The sequence below is a fragment of the Palaemon carinicauda genome, chromosome 22, assembly GCF_036898095.1.
Source record: "Palaemon carinicauda isolate YSFRI2023 chromosome 22, ASM3689809v2, whole genome shotgun sequence".
Lineage (NCBI taxonomy): Eukaryota > Metazoa > Arthropoda > Malacostraca > Decapoda > Palaemonidae > Palaemon > Palaemon carinicauda.
In genome coordinates this window covers 22,246,657-22,263,953 of record NC_090746.1, presented here as the reverse complement: position 1 = coordinate 22,263,953, position 17,297 = coordinate 22,246,657, and the positions used below count along the sequence as shown (strand labels likewise).

The window sequence follows — 17,297 nt, the reverse complement described above, 5'->3', positions numbered from 1 at the left end:
TGCATGGAGTCTATGCGCTGTATCCTCAAAAACAAAGAGTCTGAAACCCTGTAAACTGTCTTATAGGTTCTAAAAGATTATCTACCTACAGTATATTCCCCATCAAAGACAATGACATTTCATTTTGATTGGTACAAAGCTAATGGTCTATATTATTTTTATTCTTCATTTTTTATAGTAAGAAACATTCAGTTTCAGTCATTTAAGGGATTTAGATATGTGCTTAATTCTGTAGTCAAGCATTTGGGATTAGATCTGTCCTTTTCAGGTATAGTAGCTATTGTATTATACAGAATTATTAAGTATTGTAAGGCCTCCAGTAGTAAGGTAAATTTTCTGGGATTTGGGTGTGGTTTTACAGTATTAAAAGATCTGAAATGTGAACAGTTGAAATTTCGTCTTCAAGATCTCATGGCTAAAACCCATTCCTGTGGGCATTACCTTCAGCTAAACACACAATTGGGCTACAAATGCATCTGTCAATGTAACCTTCGGGGAACACAATGATTTTTCCATTTTGTCTTCTGTAGAGCCCCCCTAAAATGTTTTAAAGCTGAGAGTTTGCCTCAATTTTTTTTTTTCACAATCCTTCTCTGAGAACGGAGAAAGCGTTTCAGCAGAAACAGATTTCTTTATCCAGTAAAAGCCATTCAGTATTAGGTACTGTACTAGTCATGGTTTGGGCAATTACTTACTTTGAATCTTTTATAAACCTTTCTTCGGAAAGAGTTTTAGCAACAGCTCAATGGCATACCAAATGGATTTTCATGGTTTACTTAACAAGATTGCTAGGCTCTAGGCCCTTTAGTGGATGCAGAGCTGTGTGGTCTAATTGATTTTGACTTCAGTTTTTTCAAGTTCCCTATTTATGAATACAGTAAATGGGATTTTAATGTAGTAATTGATTTGGTATCGATCAAAAGTAACAGTTAGAATTTTCAGATCAAGATAGAACATGTAGAGACAAGCTACACTTTGGTATTTTAAATAGCTTTATGAAAAAATGTTGAATCCTGTGTTTCAAAGTGTTTTGAGATGGTTTGTTAAAAGTAATCTAGACCTGGTTGATAACTCATAACCATGATATATTGCTTTTAATTGGATTTATCATATCTTTTCTTCACTGGCATTCCACCACCAGTAAAGCGTGGGAATCTGCAATGTGAACATAAGGGGAGGCTCATAGAAATAACAGAATTTTAATGATAAAATTTATTTCTATACTTACCCGATGTTCATATATACAAGCAAGCCCTCCTTACTGCCTCGGGGTTTCAAAAGGATTGTATTAATTTTGACTTAGAAATGGAAGAGACAAAGAACGCACTGGCTTGTCAGTTACCACCAATTGCTTGAAGGTAGACATATTTACTGAAGAGAAAGACTGAAAAAAATTTTAATTTTAAAGATTTTACCTGTAAAAGTTTATTAAACTGAACTTGGGGGAAGAAGCAATAAGATAATGTGGTTATAGAAATAGATTTTATTATTTTTTTTCATTATCATCATTACTATTATTTATTTTTGATATATTATTGCTTTTACTAATTGGAAAAGCTTGTAACCATATGGTCAAGAGGATTTGCTTAAATTTTAGATATGATATTCTTCAATTTATAGTAAATTTATGCAGATAAGCAAAAATTTTGCTTTGAAGTTTATCGAAACTGTTATGGAAATATCTAAGATACGTTGAAAAACAAAAAAATATTTGGATTCATTAGAAATATATTTAAACCCAAAGATATATCTTGGTGTACAACTGAACTTCATTGTTCATATAACAGAGTGAAATTATCTACGAATTATGGTCATTAATCTTCAAACCAAGCTTTCTTCCCTTAGAATTGTAAGTTATGTAAATAGAATCATTAAGAAACAGTACTAATAGTTACAGTATTCATTTTTTGGTACTCTTAAGACAATGGTAAGGAAAGAAAGTTGATTCTATCATCCAAAATACTTATCCACTGGTGGAAATTCTCTGTAGTATTCATATTACTTTGAAATTGATATATTTTTTTTTTCTGATTTGGAATTTTAACATTTTATTCAAGTACCAAAATGAGCATAAAAGTGTATTCCACTGATGGTATAGTACATTATATATAAAGGTGATACTGTACTGTGTATGTATCTATTTACAGTACTAATAATTATAAAGTCACATTTGTAAAAAAACATATCAGAAGAAAATATTATGAACATCCCTTTCTTAACATGGAAGATTGTCTGTTATTCAAAGGATTATGTTTTTTATCACTAGACCTTAATTTCAAAGTAAACTTTATTTGAAGGGAGGTAAATTTGGGAAGAACATAGGCCATATTTTTTATAGTTTAAATCTCTGACTGTATGATGTTACAACTTTTTAAACCCATGATTTAAAATATTAATGTTAAAATACTTAGAATATGTTTAGTTATTCAGTATAGTATACGCCATTTTTTGTGTTTTAGTTGTTTTTATACTTTAGTATTGGTGATGAGGATTTGACATTTATTATTGCTATAGTCATGAACTTAGTAAGTGACAGGGTAAAAAGATATTTTTCCGGCATTTTTTATCTTTTTTTATCGTAGGACTGATTATGGGCATGCTCTTTTTTTATTTATTTATTCTATTTTTTTTTTTATTGAGAGTGGAGTTATGAATGTGTTAGTTTGAAGTAAAAAGTATCAAATTGGTTTTTGTCTGGAAAGCCATTTAGGCAGTTCATGTCGAATATGGTCCAAACACCTTTTGTCCTGTCAGTTCGCTTTACTAAATATTGATTCTTGTTCTGATAACTGTAATCTGGCCATTTTCACTTATAGTACTGAGAAGTTTCTTTAGAATCTTCCAAGATTATTTATGACCAAACCTGTATAAAATTAATACAATATACAGTACAATATTCCATCTGTACCAATGTTGAAATATAGAAACCCTTATGAAATTTATCAATATTGGTACAGATTTTGAACACAATCCCTATCTGGTTTTTACCTTGTATTTTGTCTTTGTAAACATCTACATGTCACTGTAACTCGTAACCCTTAACATATATGCAAGTACTCGGACTGTATCCTTGTTATTGTCTTAATAGGTTATGTTGGATAATTGGGGACTGAAGAATACCTGTAGTAGTATGATGACTATTTTACAAATCAAGAATGAAGTGATGCTTTGTTGTTAGCAGTAATTTTACAGCAGTAGTTTTAGTAGGAATTATTTATTTTCTTATTGTTGAACCATTTTCCATAACTAGTATTTTATAAATTTTCAGTATTTTTATTTAAAAATTTTAGGATAAGCATTTTATGTATTCATGAAAAATATAGCCACTATCACATTGATATCATCAATATGCTCAAATGGTTTTTTTGAGATTGTCCATCTCTTTTTTTATTAATACCAGAAAATTGTGAACTTCAAATAGTTAAGTGTGTTTCATACAGGAAAGATATGCAGTCATATTGCTTAGTCATTTGCTTGTAGGCCTGTTGGAGTACAGTATTTGGAATTGAGACCTTTGTCCAATAATATTTTTGTACGGAATATTAGGAAATGTTACACCCAAAGAAACTTATTGTATTCCTTCAGTATATCCAGCATTCATGAACTATTTCAAAGAATTTGAAAAAACATGTACGTGGAACGTGTATGGTAGGTCCTGCCTTTGCTCCCAAGGAATTTTCATACATGTAAAATGCACAGTTTAGCTTGTGTAATTTTTTTGTTTTGTTTACATAAAGTTTGTGACTAATTGTAGACTTTGATTGTATATCAGTTAGCAGTAAAACTATTTATAGTACAGTACTTAATTTTTTATCGGAGTAATACATGGAACTGCATACAGATTATAGTACACACATGAGTGTTTTTATTTTACAATATGGAGAGAACATTAATTTTGATTTTGAATTACATTGTGTTGCTAAAGTCAGTCATCGTACCCTGCACAGTTCCTTACTCATATTTGTATTTAAACAACAATGCCTAGCTACCAGTATGAAAATTGATAATTGATAGCCAGTTATAGTCATATGCACAAACCCAGTACTGTACCTAATATCACCGAGAGCCCTCTTGGTCTTAATATGTGTACAAAGTCTATATTTTTGTTTATGCAACAGAGCAATAGGCACAAAAAAAAGTGGATGCAATTTTCAAGAGGTAAAACTACAAAATGGTAGAATCAGGGTTAGAGTTCTTTGAGAAGGTATTTTAATTTGAGGTAGGTGCTGAGATGTGGTGTCCAAAAACTTGGAAACAACTCTCAAAGAGAGGATTTGTGAAAAGTGGAGAGCATAGTAGATGTGGAAGTACAGTAGTAGAGAGAAGATCAGCATGGATACATTTGAAAGTCATGATGAAAAGGTGTTTAGGTAGCCAATTTGTGAATAGAAAACTCTAGTAGTGTCTTGGTACAGTAAGTCCCCTATATACAGAGGACATGAGTTCCAGAGTTGGTTATTTATTTGAAAAATATGTAAATCCAACATGATTGATTTAGGCATACAACTCATAACTTTAACCTGCTACTCTCCATTGTTTGAAGTCAGCTGGTCATGGTAACACTAGTGAGCTTCATTACTTTTGTATTAATAATAACTGTAGCTATTCCTATGTAATTTAATACTTTGAAAAAGTTAACATTTATCAGCTACGTGCACACATTCTTTTCTATGAAAGTTCTAAAGTTGAATGTTTTTATCTGTACTATACTACAGTATAAAGAAAAAATGCAATAAATGTTGATGATAAATGTTTAAATGAAATCTATTTCTTTTAATAGTAGAAATCCAATTGGGTAAACTCCATGAGATCAAATAGTCTATTGTTTCCAGTAGGTAGTTCTGCACTTCTTACCCCTTGCTCCTCCTCTTTTTAGATTGCTTGGCTCTGATGGGCAGAAGGGTGACTTTTTCTAATATTGCAGTTCCAAAACTTTATCTTCTTATGTTTTAAGATTGCCCTCCTTTCATGTTTCATTGGTATTTATACGAAAGAAAGTAAAAGAAGCTATTTTTTTCTCTTGTAGCTTCCCATTGATAGTATGATTCAATATTGCAATGTTTTACAAGTCAGAAAGGCTTTAAGCATTGAGGGTTTATATAATTGTTTGCATAAAAGTATAGAATAAATTCCTTGTCAGGTCTTGTAGATTTGATTGTAGTCTTCCATGTACCACTCATCTTAGTTTGCTATCTTTTGTTTACTCGCTTATTTGATAATTGCTTGAGCCATGTAGTCCTGATAGAAATGTACCAGAGAATCAGCATTCTCAGTTGTGGCAATTCAGGGTTTTATCCCATATGTGCTCTTAGTCACTCCACTAATTATAGAAGGAAAATCCATGTATGATTAGTGTGTCTTACTATCGTTTGTTTACGCTTCCGAATGTAGCAGTTTGGGACGACAGCCTAAGGCTATGAACTGACACTACAAGTTTTTGTAAACTACGTCGGAACAAAGAAGTTATCATTACAGTCCCACTCACTGTGAGAAAATATCTTTGTTTGAAGTCAATTTACCAAACAATAGTCAGTAAATAAGGGAGTTAATAAATGGAGGTATGCTACTTTTTATTTTAGGTACAGTAGGTTCACATAAAGGAAAAGCAAAAAGAATTGTGATCTTTTATTATTTCCAAAAGCATATAAATGTGACAAGAATTTGTGCAACAATATTTACATTTATTTTATGCTGAACATCATTGATGTCTACCCCAGAAACATCTAATAGAATAATGTAATAAAATTATTCCATATGATAAAGCAAAGAATATCACCTACGACTTCACTATGCAAATAGTTTATCACACCATGCAAATTAGAATAGTATTCAACCTGCACTATGTGGACTGTAAAAGTCCCAAATATACAACCCTTAAGAGTCCGTGCCAAACACCAGGAACTTGGTTTAATCACACTACCAGCAGCCACCACAAAGTGTTTAATCTCTTCCAATTGTTGTAAGTACTGTTTGAAAAACACTTTCCATCCCGTATAAGCTTATAAGCTTTTCCTAGGGTCATGACCCAATGGCATACTCACATAGGTGAGTTTGGACCTTAGTTGTTTCAAAGAGAGATTAGATCCTGTAGTTTCTCCTTTAAAAGTTGTCCACCTTAAAGGCCTGACTCTTTGTCAGGCAAGCTTAAGGCATTCCACAGAATACCGAGAAGGGTCCTCCTTTTGTGGAATTATCTTCCAGAGCCCCCAATGTTTTGTGGGGGTTTCATTTTAAGCCAGGAATGCAGGATCTGGGTACTGTATAGGTTTACTTCTCCCGATTCCGAGAATTCGACGTGGCCATCATCCATTGATAGTACCACAATCTCGCTGACTAGCACCAGAAGCCATAGCAAGTAACAGATCAATTTTTTAGTAAGGTCCCTCAAAGAAGCAGAGTGATATTCTAATGAGAAGGCTAAGTGGAGGACTTTGTCCAACAACCAGTTTAGTACAAGCTGTCAGGATCTTATTGAATGGTTCACTGTTGAGTTCTACAGTATATCAAAAGTGTAAGCGATAGGTCTAGTCAGGGCCGATTTATATGAGGAAATAATTGTAGAGGCCAAACCTTGCTCATGTAGTGAAATAAAGGAAATACAGAGGTTCATAGTGATTGAAGAGGGCTTGTGTTCTTTAACACTAACAACTTTTTCCAAGAAGACAAGTATTACCTTTTTGTAGTAGTGGACTTGCATTCTTCTATAAAATCAATGCTTTCCTTCGAAACTCCGAATTTTCTTTTAGCAGCTAGGGCGAGAAAATCATGAGCTGTAGGTTTTTCGATATCGAGGATTAAGTGAAGACAGTCTTCTGTTGAACATCCTGGGACAGCATTAGAGTTGGCAGGGGGATATGGTAAGCTTTCAGTTCCACAACAAGAGGATACCAATGGCTCTTGGGCCAGTTTGGGACCACTAGTGCTGCTGGGTCTTTGAAAGTCCGTAGTCTGTTCAGGACTTTCAGAAGGAGGTTGAACGATGGAAAGAGATAGATGCTAGTCCACAGGTTCCAATCCAGTGACATCGCATCTTTTCCCTTTGCTTCCGGATCTAAATTTGTTGCTACATACCTGGGAAGCAAAGAGATCTATTTGCAGTCCTGGGACTTGCTCCAGAATGAAACAAAATGATTTTGCATCTAGAGAACATTCCATTTTATTATTGTTATTATTATTACTTGCTAAGCTACAACCCTAGCTGGAAAAGCAGGATGCTATAAGCCCAGGAGCTCCAACAGGGAAAATAGCCCAGTGAGGAAAGGAAAAAAGGAAAAATAAAATATTTAAAGAAGAGTAACAGCATTAAAATAAACATCTCCAATATAAACTATATAAGCTTTAACAAAACTAGAGGAAGAGAAATTAGATAGAATACTGTGCCCGAGTGTACCCACAAGCAAGAGAACTCTAACCCAAGACAGTGGAAGGCCATGGTAAAGAGGCTATGGCATTAACCAAGACTAGAGAACAGTGGTTTGATTTTGGAGTGACCTTCTCCTAGAAGAGCTGCTTACCATAGCTTGAGTCTCTTCTACCCTTAGCGAAAGGAAAGTGGCCACCTAACAATTACAGTGCAGTAACCCCTTAGGTGAAGAATTATTTCCAGAGGCTTGAAGCTTGACAGAGTGTCCGCCGTCACATTCCGAACCCTTTCTAAGTGAACTGCTGAAAGATGCCAATTTCTCCACTTTGACAAAGTGAGAATGGCTGAAATTACATGGTTGATTTGTGGAGACCTTGAATCCTGTCTGTTGATGCAGTGGACTATCGTCCTGCTGTCGAGAACCAATTTCATGTGTGATTTCTTCTTCGGGTTCAGTTCCTTCAGAGAAAGGAACACTGCCATGGCTTCCAGAATGTTGATATGGAATTTTTGAAATGCGAATGACCATGGACCCTGTAACTTTTAGGTAGGGGTATGGCCCCCATCCAACCCTGCTTCGAGGTGTCCATGTGGATTGGACTGTCGCTGATGGAGGAGGAAACTGAAGAGGGACGTGAGTCGATAAGCTCTTGGCAGTGGACCATGGCGTGAGGTGTTTGCAGAGTAAAGATGGGGTTTTGTGGCGAAGATCTCTCCGAGCATTTGGTCCCTATTTTATCCAGACTCAGTTGGCATCCTTGAGTCTTGCTTTTAATATTGGATTTGTCACCGCTGTAAATTGTAGCGAGCCTAAGACACTTTCCTGGTAACGTCTGGTGATTGTCTTCGACTGAAGTAAACACCTGACTGAACATGCTCTTTCCCTCCTCTTGCCCTGATGTAGAGAGAGGATATGTGACTTCAGGTTCCAGTGCAGGCTTAGCCACTGAAATTCTTGAGCTGGAGATAGCCTAGACTTTTCGAGGTTGATTTGGAAGCACCAGGATTGTAGAAATTTTATAACTTCCAGAGCTGTTAGAAGGTATTTTGACTTTGTTGCAGCCCAGACTAACCAGTCATTGAGATATACCATCACTTGAAGACCTTTGTTCCTGAGATGTTGAACAATGGTGTCGACTAGTTTTGTGAAAATCCTTGGGGCTATGCCGAGTCCGAAGGGCATGCTTTGAATATGTAGGCCTTTCTTTCCAGTCTGAAACCAAGGTAGGGGGAGAAGTGCCTACCTATCGGAAGAGGCCAATAGGCATCGGTAAGATCTATGTAGACGGTGTAGGCCCCCTGGGGTAGTAGTGTCCGTATTTGCGAGATAGTTGGCATCTGGAACTTGTTGTTCTGAATGAATTAGTTTTGAGGGGACAAGTCAAGAATAGTTCAAAGAGCACTTAATCTTTTTTTGGCACGCAGATTAGCCATCCTTGAAAGTTCAACCTCATTCTTTGTTCCTCCAAGAATGAGGTTGTGGGTTGGAAGAACCTCTTGAACTGTGGTGGTGTCTGTCTCCGTTTCCAATGTAGTCCTTTTGAGACTAATCTGTGAGCCCAACGATCAAATTTCCATTGATCCTTGAAGTGATAGTCTTTCCCCCCTACTGGAAGCTCCTCATTGTTGTTTTGAAGGACCTGCTCTTTTATATGACTTGCCTCTATTTCCTCAGCATCTAAATTGACCACCCTTTCCAGATTTTCTCCTTCCACTTACATTTTTCCTTTGATCTCCAATAGGGTGAAATGTTGTGGTGGTCTGTTCATAGACGGGATTGAAAGCTGGAGACTGTGTCACGTACTGTTGGGGAACCGTGTACATAATCTGTGGGATAGTGGCAACTGTGGCTGTTGTGGCAGGAAAGGTTGTCTTGCCCTTAAAAGGTCTTCTAGGCTTCCTGTCTTTATGTTGAGGTCCTTTTCCGGGGGTGAATTTCCTCTTAGATGACATACCCCATTTCTGCATAAGGCTCTAGTTCTCTTAAGCTGCCCTGTCCATTACTTAATCACCTTTTGGGGGCCAGAGATCTTTCCCCCAGATGTTCAAGTTGATCAACTTTTTAGGCTCATGCCTAATAGTTGCTGCACCTAGGACGTGCTCTGTGCAGGCTCTCCTGGCTAAAAAAAATGCATGTAGATCCTTATGGGAAGTAGCCAGATGGGTTTTTGCCAGAACCGGGAAGAGGTCAGACTTTGACTAGTTCCCGATCAGCATCTCAAGACAAGACTCGTGCGACAAAGAGGTAGCCAGTCCTTCTTTGGCCTCCAATTCTGCCTTTAGAAGGTATTCTGGATTCTGGGCAGTTTCTCATTAAACTGCTTGCCTCTGAGATATCTATCCAGTTTTCCAACTGTGAAGGTATGATGGACGTCTTCCCAACTATTGATGTCATAAGGGAGGATCAGAGAGAGACAGGTTTACATTCCTCTAATACTTGTAGAAGCTTACCTTCTATTACTGCCTTTTTAACAGCTTCTAAAGTTTTTGAGGCAAAATGAAAGACAGTATGCTTTGGAGCTATAAAGGTTGCTTGCTTCCTGCCGAAAGCAGAAAGCTGAGTTTTAGTGAACTCTGCTGTCTTTAGCTCCTTCACCATTAGTGTTTGAGCCTTACTGTGGTTCAAGATGATTGTTTCCTTAGGGATTGTATCATCCCTCATGGAAAGCCTCAGAATTCAGCCTTACATAAGAGTAAGGAAATTCTCAATAGAGGGAAAGAATTCTAAATCTGAGACTGGTTTAGATCACATGCTTTCTCCAATGTGAAGGTATCCCCCACTCAGAACCATATGTTCCACATAACCCCAAGGGTTCTTTGCTGAACAGTCTGGAAGACGATGCTGGTGGAGCCTTGGACTTAAGTGCCTGTTGAAGCGCCTCTAAGGACGCTTGCGCTCTTTTATGCTCCGCATAAATGCCATAAACTCCAAATGTCCAGGGAACAAAGGGGCATTCGAAGTGGGAAGAGGAATCGAAGCAGAGGTAGGTGTAGCAGATACAGGAACAGGAGCATGAACAGAGGAAGTACTAGGAACCGTACTTACCTGTTGACTGTCAAGTGATTCATCTGAAGTTTCCTTTGTCAGTAAGATCCTCTCTCTTTCTGACGGGACGGAGCTCTTCTGGAATCCTCTCACCTAATACCTGATGGTCTTCTGTCCCCACGATTTCTCATCTTGAGAAACATTGGTAGCGGGGAAACCCATATAAATAAGGTCCTTACATATACTGCAGTTGGTAGGTTTCCAGATAGCAAAGGAACGTTTGGAAACATGGCAGTCTGCATGTTTCCTACAGGTCTTATGGCCGCAGAGCAACTTGACTCGTCTGGTGTAGGTTACTGTCGCATACTCCATGTCGTCAGCAACCTGTAAAGATACAAAATTTTCAAAAAATTTTTTATCTTTACACTTCAAAAATTTCAATAAATTTTTTTAAAATTTGAATTTCAAAGATTTTTACCTACTCTAGCTATGGCTAAAGCTACACTACAATGGAAGCTCATGTCAAACAGCTCAGAATTCTATAGGAATTCCTAAAGTGTGGTAAAATAGGGGAAGAAATGTTCATACCAATTGAACACTGTTTCCCCTAAAATCGGTTGACTAGACAACCTAAGGTGGCAAAAACAGATACCATTCTGCCTCAGGTGGCAGCAGCTGTGCCCCAGGTGGCAGCTATTCATAGCAATTATGGATCTGGACTAACCTTTCTTTACCCCATAAGTATGTCGACACAACGCAGCAATGGCATTGCTAAGTCAATAAAAAGTGAACGATCCTATAAGGAACAAGACCACGGGGTAAGAGGAAAGGTACATAACAATAGTAGGCAGTAGATAAATAAGTCTGCCACTTGTCTAGTTGTTGACATTAGATTAAGAAAAAGGGGATAGGAGGTATTCAATCAATCAGCTTTAGGTCTGGAAAGATGGCCGAATGGCAATTATTTCAGCCAGGGAGAACCCGACCAAGCAGAGGAACCGAGACTCCATAGTGAGAAATACATAGCTTAAGATGAAGAAGCTGAAACCAGAAATAGGAAGACTGCTTGGGCGGCAAAGGAGGAGAACCCCTAGGGGTTCTAGTTTCATTGCCTAGTAAGGGTTAGCCTTACAAAGAAGTACCATGCCGGCTAGCCTAGCTATATAGCAATTGAGGTATGCTCAAATGTCAGGGAATGCAGACTAGGTAAAGGAACTTTAGTTCCATGGACAGGAAGAAAATGTAGCATAACAAGGAAGGGGAAAGAGAGAGGTGGTCCACCTAGAGGTGGCCTGTCAGGCGGGAGAGAGAACTAATCCAAGATAGGACCATTCACTCGCCCACCCAAAGCTAGAATAAAAGTCTTATAATATAGTGACTGAGGATTCCTCAGATGCCAGGGAAACCCGTACTAGGCAAAGGAACTGAGTTCCACAGCAAGCAGACCAAGTCTACCTGATGTTGAAGGGGAGCCTCAGAATATGGTAAAGCGGCAGGACAGGAAAGCCCAACTATAGTATTAGAACAAATCTAATGTTCCAAGGGATTTACAGTAAGTAGGCACAGAGAACGAGTTCTCACAACCTGCTGCCACTTAGCCACAGACTAAGTATATCCTAGAAGAAGGATAAGGGGGCAGGAAAGGAAAGTCTACCTGTCAATATTAGAACAGATTTAGTATCGTTCCAAGGTATTTACAATATGGACACAAGGAACAGGTCCCCTCAACCAGTGTCGTCTATCCAAAAACTAAGGCTAAGTAGATAAAATGAGATGCTGTTGACCTAAGCCTACTATAATCCACTATCTACAACTCCCAGGGAATCCATTCAAAGTAGCAGGGAACAGTTCCCTGCTATGACATATCAGTATTTAAGGAAGTGTGCCGGCCTCACGAGAACGGTGTTTTTACGTGGTAGAAGGAGAAGAGGGGTTTCTAAATATTAGGGCCAAGAATTAAGGGTAAATAGTTAGCCTAGACCACGACTGGTTAAGACAAGAATGCAGAAAAGCACAATTCTGTCATAAATTCATACCGCAGTTGTAAAAGAATGTATATAATATACTTTTACAAGACTACCTAAGAAATTCATATAAAACCCCAAACAATTTGAAAACATGAGCTTCCGGCTTCGGCCATGTGACAGCCCCAACTAAGGAACGGACGCACCGCATAAAAACAGAAAGGTGGAGACGCGAAATTCTCTACCAAAAAGGGTAAGGTACGCAACTGATGAAACAGAAGTATCCACATTCTCAGATACAAACTTGACAAAACAAGCAGAAAACTTCAAAGTGATCTATCAAGATGGTGCTGCAAGAAGGAATTGAGAACCAGTGATCTTCTTTACAATAACACACTGGGATCTGAGTTGTAACGGCTCTCCCACATATTCAGTCCTATCTCATATCCTTAGAGACAAGGTTAACTATTTCGGGAAGGATAGCCGTGGTTGTTTTAAACACGTCCCTGTTTCATACATGATATCTCTTGGGATACAGTATTCGCTTCAGGAGTTAGAACCCTGTGATACCTGTACAGGTAAAATTCCCTGGTATATCACTCAAAGGAAATATCCTTAGTAGAATGTTGCCTAGAGGAACTTCCATCAGGACGACATGGCTCGAGCCCGAAAATAAATATAATTGAGACTCCTTTATATCACAGATATCTGAGAGCAGGTAATTTTATATTTCGTATTTAAAATATGTTTTGTTAAAAATAGTAATTTTTTCATTCATAAAAGTCTAAAACATTAATTTTTGGTCTTATAAAGGCTTAGAATATTCATATTTTGGCTTATTAAAGATAAACTTTATAAAGATGAGGAAGAAACAAGATGGATTATAAGAACATTGAAAAATAATATACAGTACTGTAGGTTTCTGTTTCTACGTCTTTTCTCCCGCTATCACAGGACGGGTTGGGAGTTTGGTGCAGAATGCCCAAAGAAGCTGAAATATTAATTATATATATACTGTATATATGGGTGATAGGAGGATAGATGTGAGCGAGGCAAGAGAGCGTGCTAGAAATAGGAATGAATGGCGAGCGATTGTGACGCAGTTCCGGTAGGCCCTGCTGCTACCTCCGATGCCTTAGATGACCGCGGAGGTAGCAGCAGTAGGGGATTCAGCATTATGAAGCTTCATCTGTGGTGGATAATGTGGGAGGGTGGGCTGTGACACCCTAGCAGTACCAGCTGAACTCGGTTGAGTCCCTTGTTAGGCTGGGAGGAACGTAGAGAGTAGAGGTCCCCTTTTTGTTTTTGTTTCTTTGTTGATGTCGGCTACCCCCCAAAATTGGGGGAAGTGCCTTGGTATATGTATGTATGTATGTATGTATATGTGTATATATATATATATATATATATATACAGTATATATATATATATATATATACAGTATATATATATATATATATGTATATAATGTGTATATATATGTATGTATATATATATATGTATGTATATATATATATATATATATATACACACACACACACACACACACATACCAAAGCACTTCCCCAAATTTTGGCGGGTAGCCGACATCAAACAAATGAAACAAAAAAGGGGACCTCTCCTCTCTACTTTCCTCCCAGCCTGACAAGGGACTTGACCGAGTTCGGCTGGTACTGCTAGGGTACCACAGCCCATCCTCCCCCGTTATCCACCAAAGATGAAGCTTCATAGCGCTGAATCCCCTACTGCTGCTACCTCTGCGGTCATCTAAGGCACCGGAGGAAGCAGCAGAGCCTACCGGAACTGGGTCACAATTGCTTGCCATTCATTCCTATTTCTAGCACGCTCTCTTGCCTCTCACATCTATCCTCCTATCACCCAGAGCTTTCTTCACTCCATCCAACCACCCAAACCTTGGCCCTCCTCTTGTACTTGTCCCATCATCTCTTGTATATATATATATATATATATATATATATATATATATATATATATATATATATATATATATATATGACTTTTGATGTAGGGGTTGAATTTTCATTACAAATGGTGTAACCCCACTTTCTTTCTTCATTAATGGCTGTTTATTTTCTTGGTAGGCAGTTAAGCAGTGCTAGTAAAGCTTTTTTGCTAATTTTCTTATATCTATATAAACTTCAGTTCATCAAGATTATGTAGAGCCTGATTAGGAAGTGAGTGCTTCCATTTAATGGATAGCCTTAATCTGTGGAATTTTTGTATTATAAGATTTAAAGGATTCTTTCTGTGGAAAGTACAGTGGTAGGGACTGATAAGGACAGTTTTTGATTTAGAAAAAGTAAAGTAATCTTTCTTTGGAAAGTACAGTGGTAGGGACTGATAAGGACCATTTTTGTATTAGAAAAAGTAAAAGTAATCTTTCTTTGGTAAGTTCTGTGGTAGGGATTGATAAAGAAAATCTTTGGATTAAATAAAGTAAATTATTCTTTCTTTGGAAAGTACGTGGTAGGGACTGATAAGGACAATTTTTGTATTAGAAAAAGTAAATTAATCTTTCTTTGGAAAGTACAGTGGTAGGGACTGATAAGGACCATTTTTGTATTAGAAAAAGTAAATTAATCTTTCTTTGGAAAGTACAGTGGTAGGGACTGATAAGGACCATTTTTGTACTAGAAAAAGTAAAAGTATTCTTTCTTTGGAAAGTACTGTGGTTGGGACTGATAATTTCATTTTTGTATTAGATAAAGCAAAGGATTCTTTTCTAGGAAAATCAGCTCTATATATTTGAACTATAGTAGGTTTGGTTGGAAAATATCGTTTATATCAAGAAAGATGATATTGCAATTACAGTACATATTGCTTATTGTCAGGTAATCTTCATTTTGAAGTTTGGGGAGCATCGTGCACAGACGGGAAAAAGCGAGAAGATCTTCCAGATTACGAAGAATACCAAGATTGGGTTCAGAAAAACGTGATCAAGCCTATGAGGAGAGGCAAAGGGATTTTCAGGAAAGACGAGCTGTAAGTATGGTTAAATTTTACCTTTTGCATAGCTGCACAATGTTATATTTTAAAAAAACACAAGTCCATAATGGTCAGTTTTTGTACAGTGATACCTCGGTACTCGACCATAATCCGTTCGAGATCCGTGTTCGACCTCCGATTTGTTCGAGTACCGAATTTTTTTTCCCCATAAGAAATAATGGTATATATTCTATTCCGTTCCCAAGCACTCGAACAGGCCCAAAATATTAATAAAACGTGTACCTAAACAACAATAATTATCTAAATGTGTATGAAATTGGTCAGAAAATCCTATAAAACAATTTTAAACCATTTACTGTACTAAAATAAAACAATTTTAAACCATTTTCTGTACTGTAGTGAACATACCTTTGAGCAGCGGTTCGATGGCATACAGGGATGGATGTGGAGAGGATGGAAGGGGGAGGTTACTGCTTGGAAGGAGAGTCCCCTTCCATGATGTGGCGGGGTAGTTCTCCTTCAGGAGTTGTTTCTCTCTCCAATGAAAGGGTGGGCAGATCTATTTCAGGGGTTTCTTCTCTTCTTTGTCTCTTCTTTGGAGGAGAAACAGGCTTTGATGTAGCAGCTTTCTTTTCTTTTGTGAAAAACTGGTCTATTGTTAATTGTTTCTTCCTCCTCTGCAGTATTCTTCGAAAATGATACATGACACTATCATTAAACATATGCACTGCCCGGTTTGCTACTGCAATTTCTGGGTGGTATTTTTCAGCAAAAGCCTGCACATCTGCCCACTTGGAACAAATTTCATTGATGAGAGAACTTGGAACATCCTCCCTTACCTCATCCTCTTCTGAAGATTCCTGCTCCACAATCAGATCCTGCTGCTGTTGTTGTTGCAGGTGCAACAATTCCTCCACAGTCAACTCGGTAGAATGGCTTTCTACAAGCTCATCAATATCATCCTTGTCGACCTCAAGCCCCAAACTCCTGCCCATGACAACAATTTCCTCAACGACATCAGTGTCATCAGAAATTACAGGGGTAGCAGTGCTTGGACCCGCCTCTGGTTGGAAACCTTCAAACTCCCTCTCTGTGACACATGATGGCCACAGCTTACGCCAGGCAGAGTTCAATGTCCTATAGGTCACACCTCGCCAAGCTTGGTCAATCATGTTAACAGAGTTGAGGATGCTGAAGTGTTCCTTCCAGAATTCCTTTAGGGTCAACTTCGTGTCACTGGTCACTTCAAAACACTTTCTGAAAAGGGCCTTGGTATAGAGTTTTTTGAAGTTTGAAATGACCTGTTGGTCCATGGGCTGGAGTATGGGAGTAGTATTGGGGGGCAAGAATTTGATTTTGATAAAGCTGTATTCTTCTTTCAAGTCATCCTCGAGACCTGGAGGATGTGCAGGAGCATTGTCCATAACCAGAAGACATTTCATTGGCAAGCTCTTTTCAATGAGGTAAGCCTTAACCTGGGGGGCAAACACTTCGTTTATCCACTCAGTAAAGAATTGTCTTGTGACCCAAGATTTAGTGTTCGAGCGCCACATAACTGGTAGTGCACTTTTACAAATATTATTTCGTTTGAACACCCGGGGGTTGTCCGAGTGGTACACTAACAAGGGTTTGATCTTGCAATCGCCACTTGCATTTGCACACAGCAACAATGTTAGCCTATCTTTCATTGGCTTGTGACCTGGCATCTTCGTCTCGTCCTTGGTAATGTACGTATTGGCTGGCATTTTCTTCCAAAATAACCCAGTCTCATCACAATTAAAGACTTGTTGTGCGATCAAATTTTGTTCATTTATGTACCGATCGAATTCCCCCACGTATTTATCGGCTGCAATTTGATCCGAACTAGCTGCCTCCCCATGCCTAGTAACACGATGAATACCTGTTCTATTACGAAACTTTTCAAACCAACCCCTGCTCGCTTTAAATGTAAATGAATCACTTTCACTGGTACTCGGACTTTTCTTCACTAATTCTTCATAGATATGCAACGCTTTTT

General features: G+C 37.9%; 1 pseudogene; it reads left to right on the top strand.

The window, feature by feature from the left end:
• Positions 1-17,297, top strand: part of LOC137616374 (uncharacterized protein DDB_G0287625-like) — a 142,610-nt pseudogene that overhangs the window by 107,073 nt on the left and 18,240 nt on the right.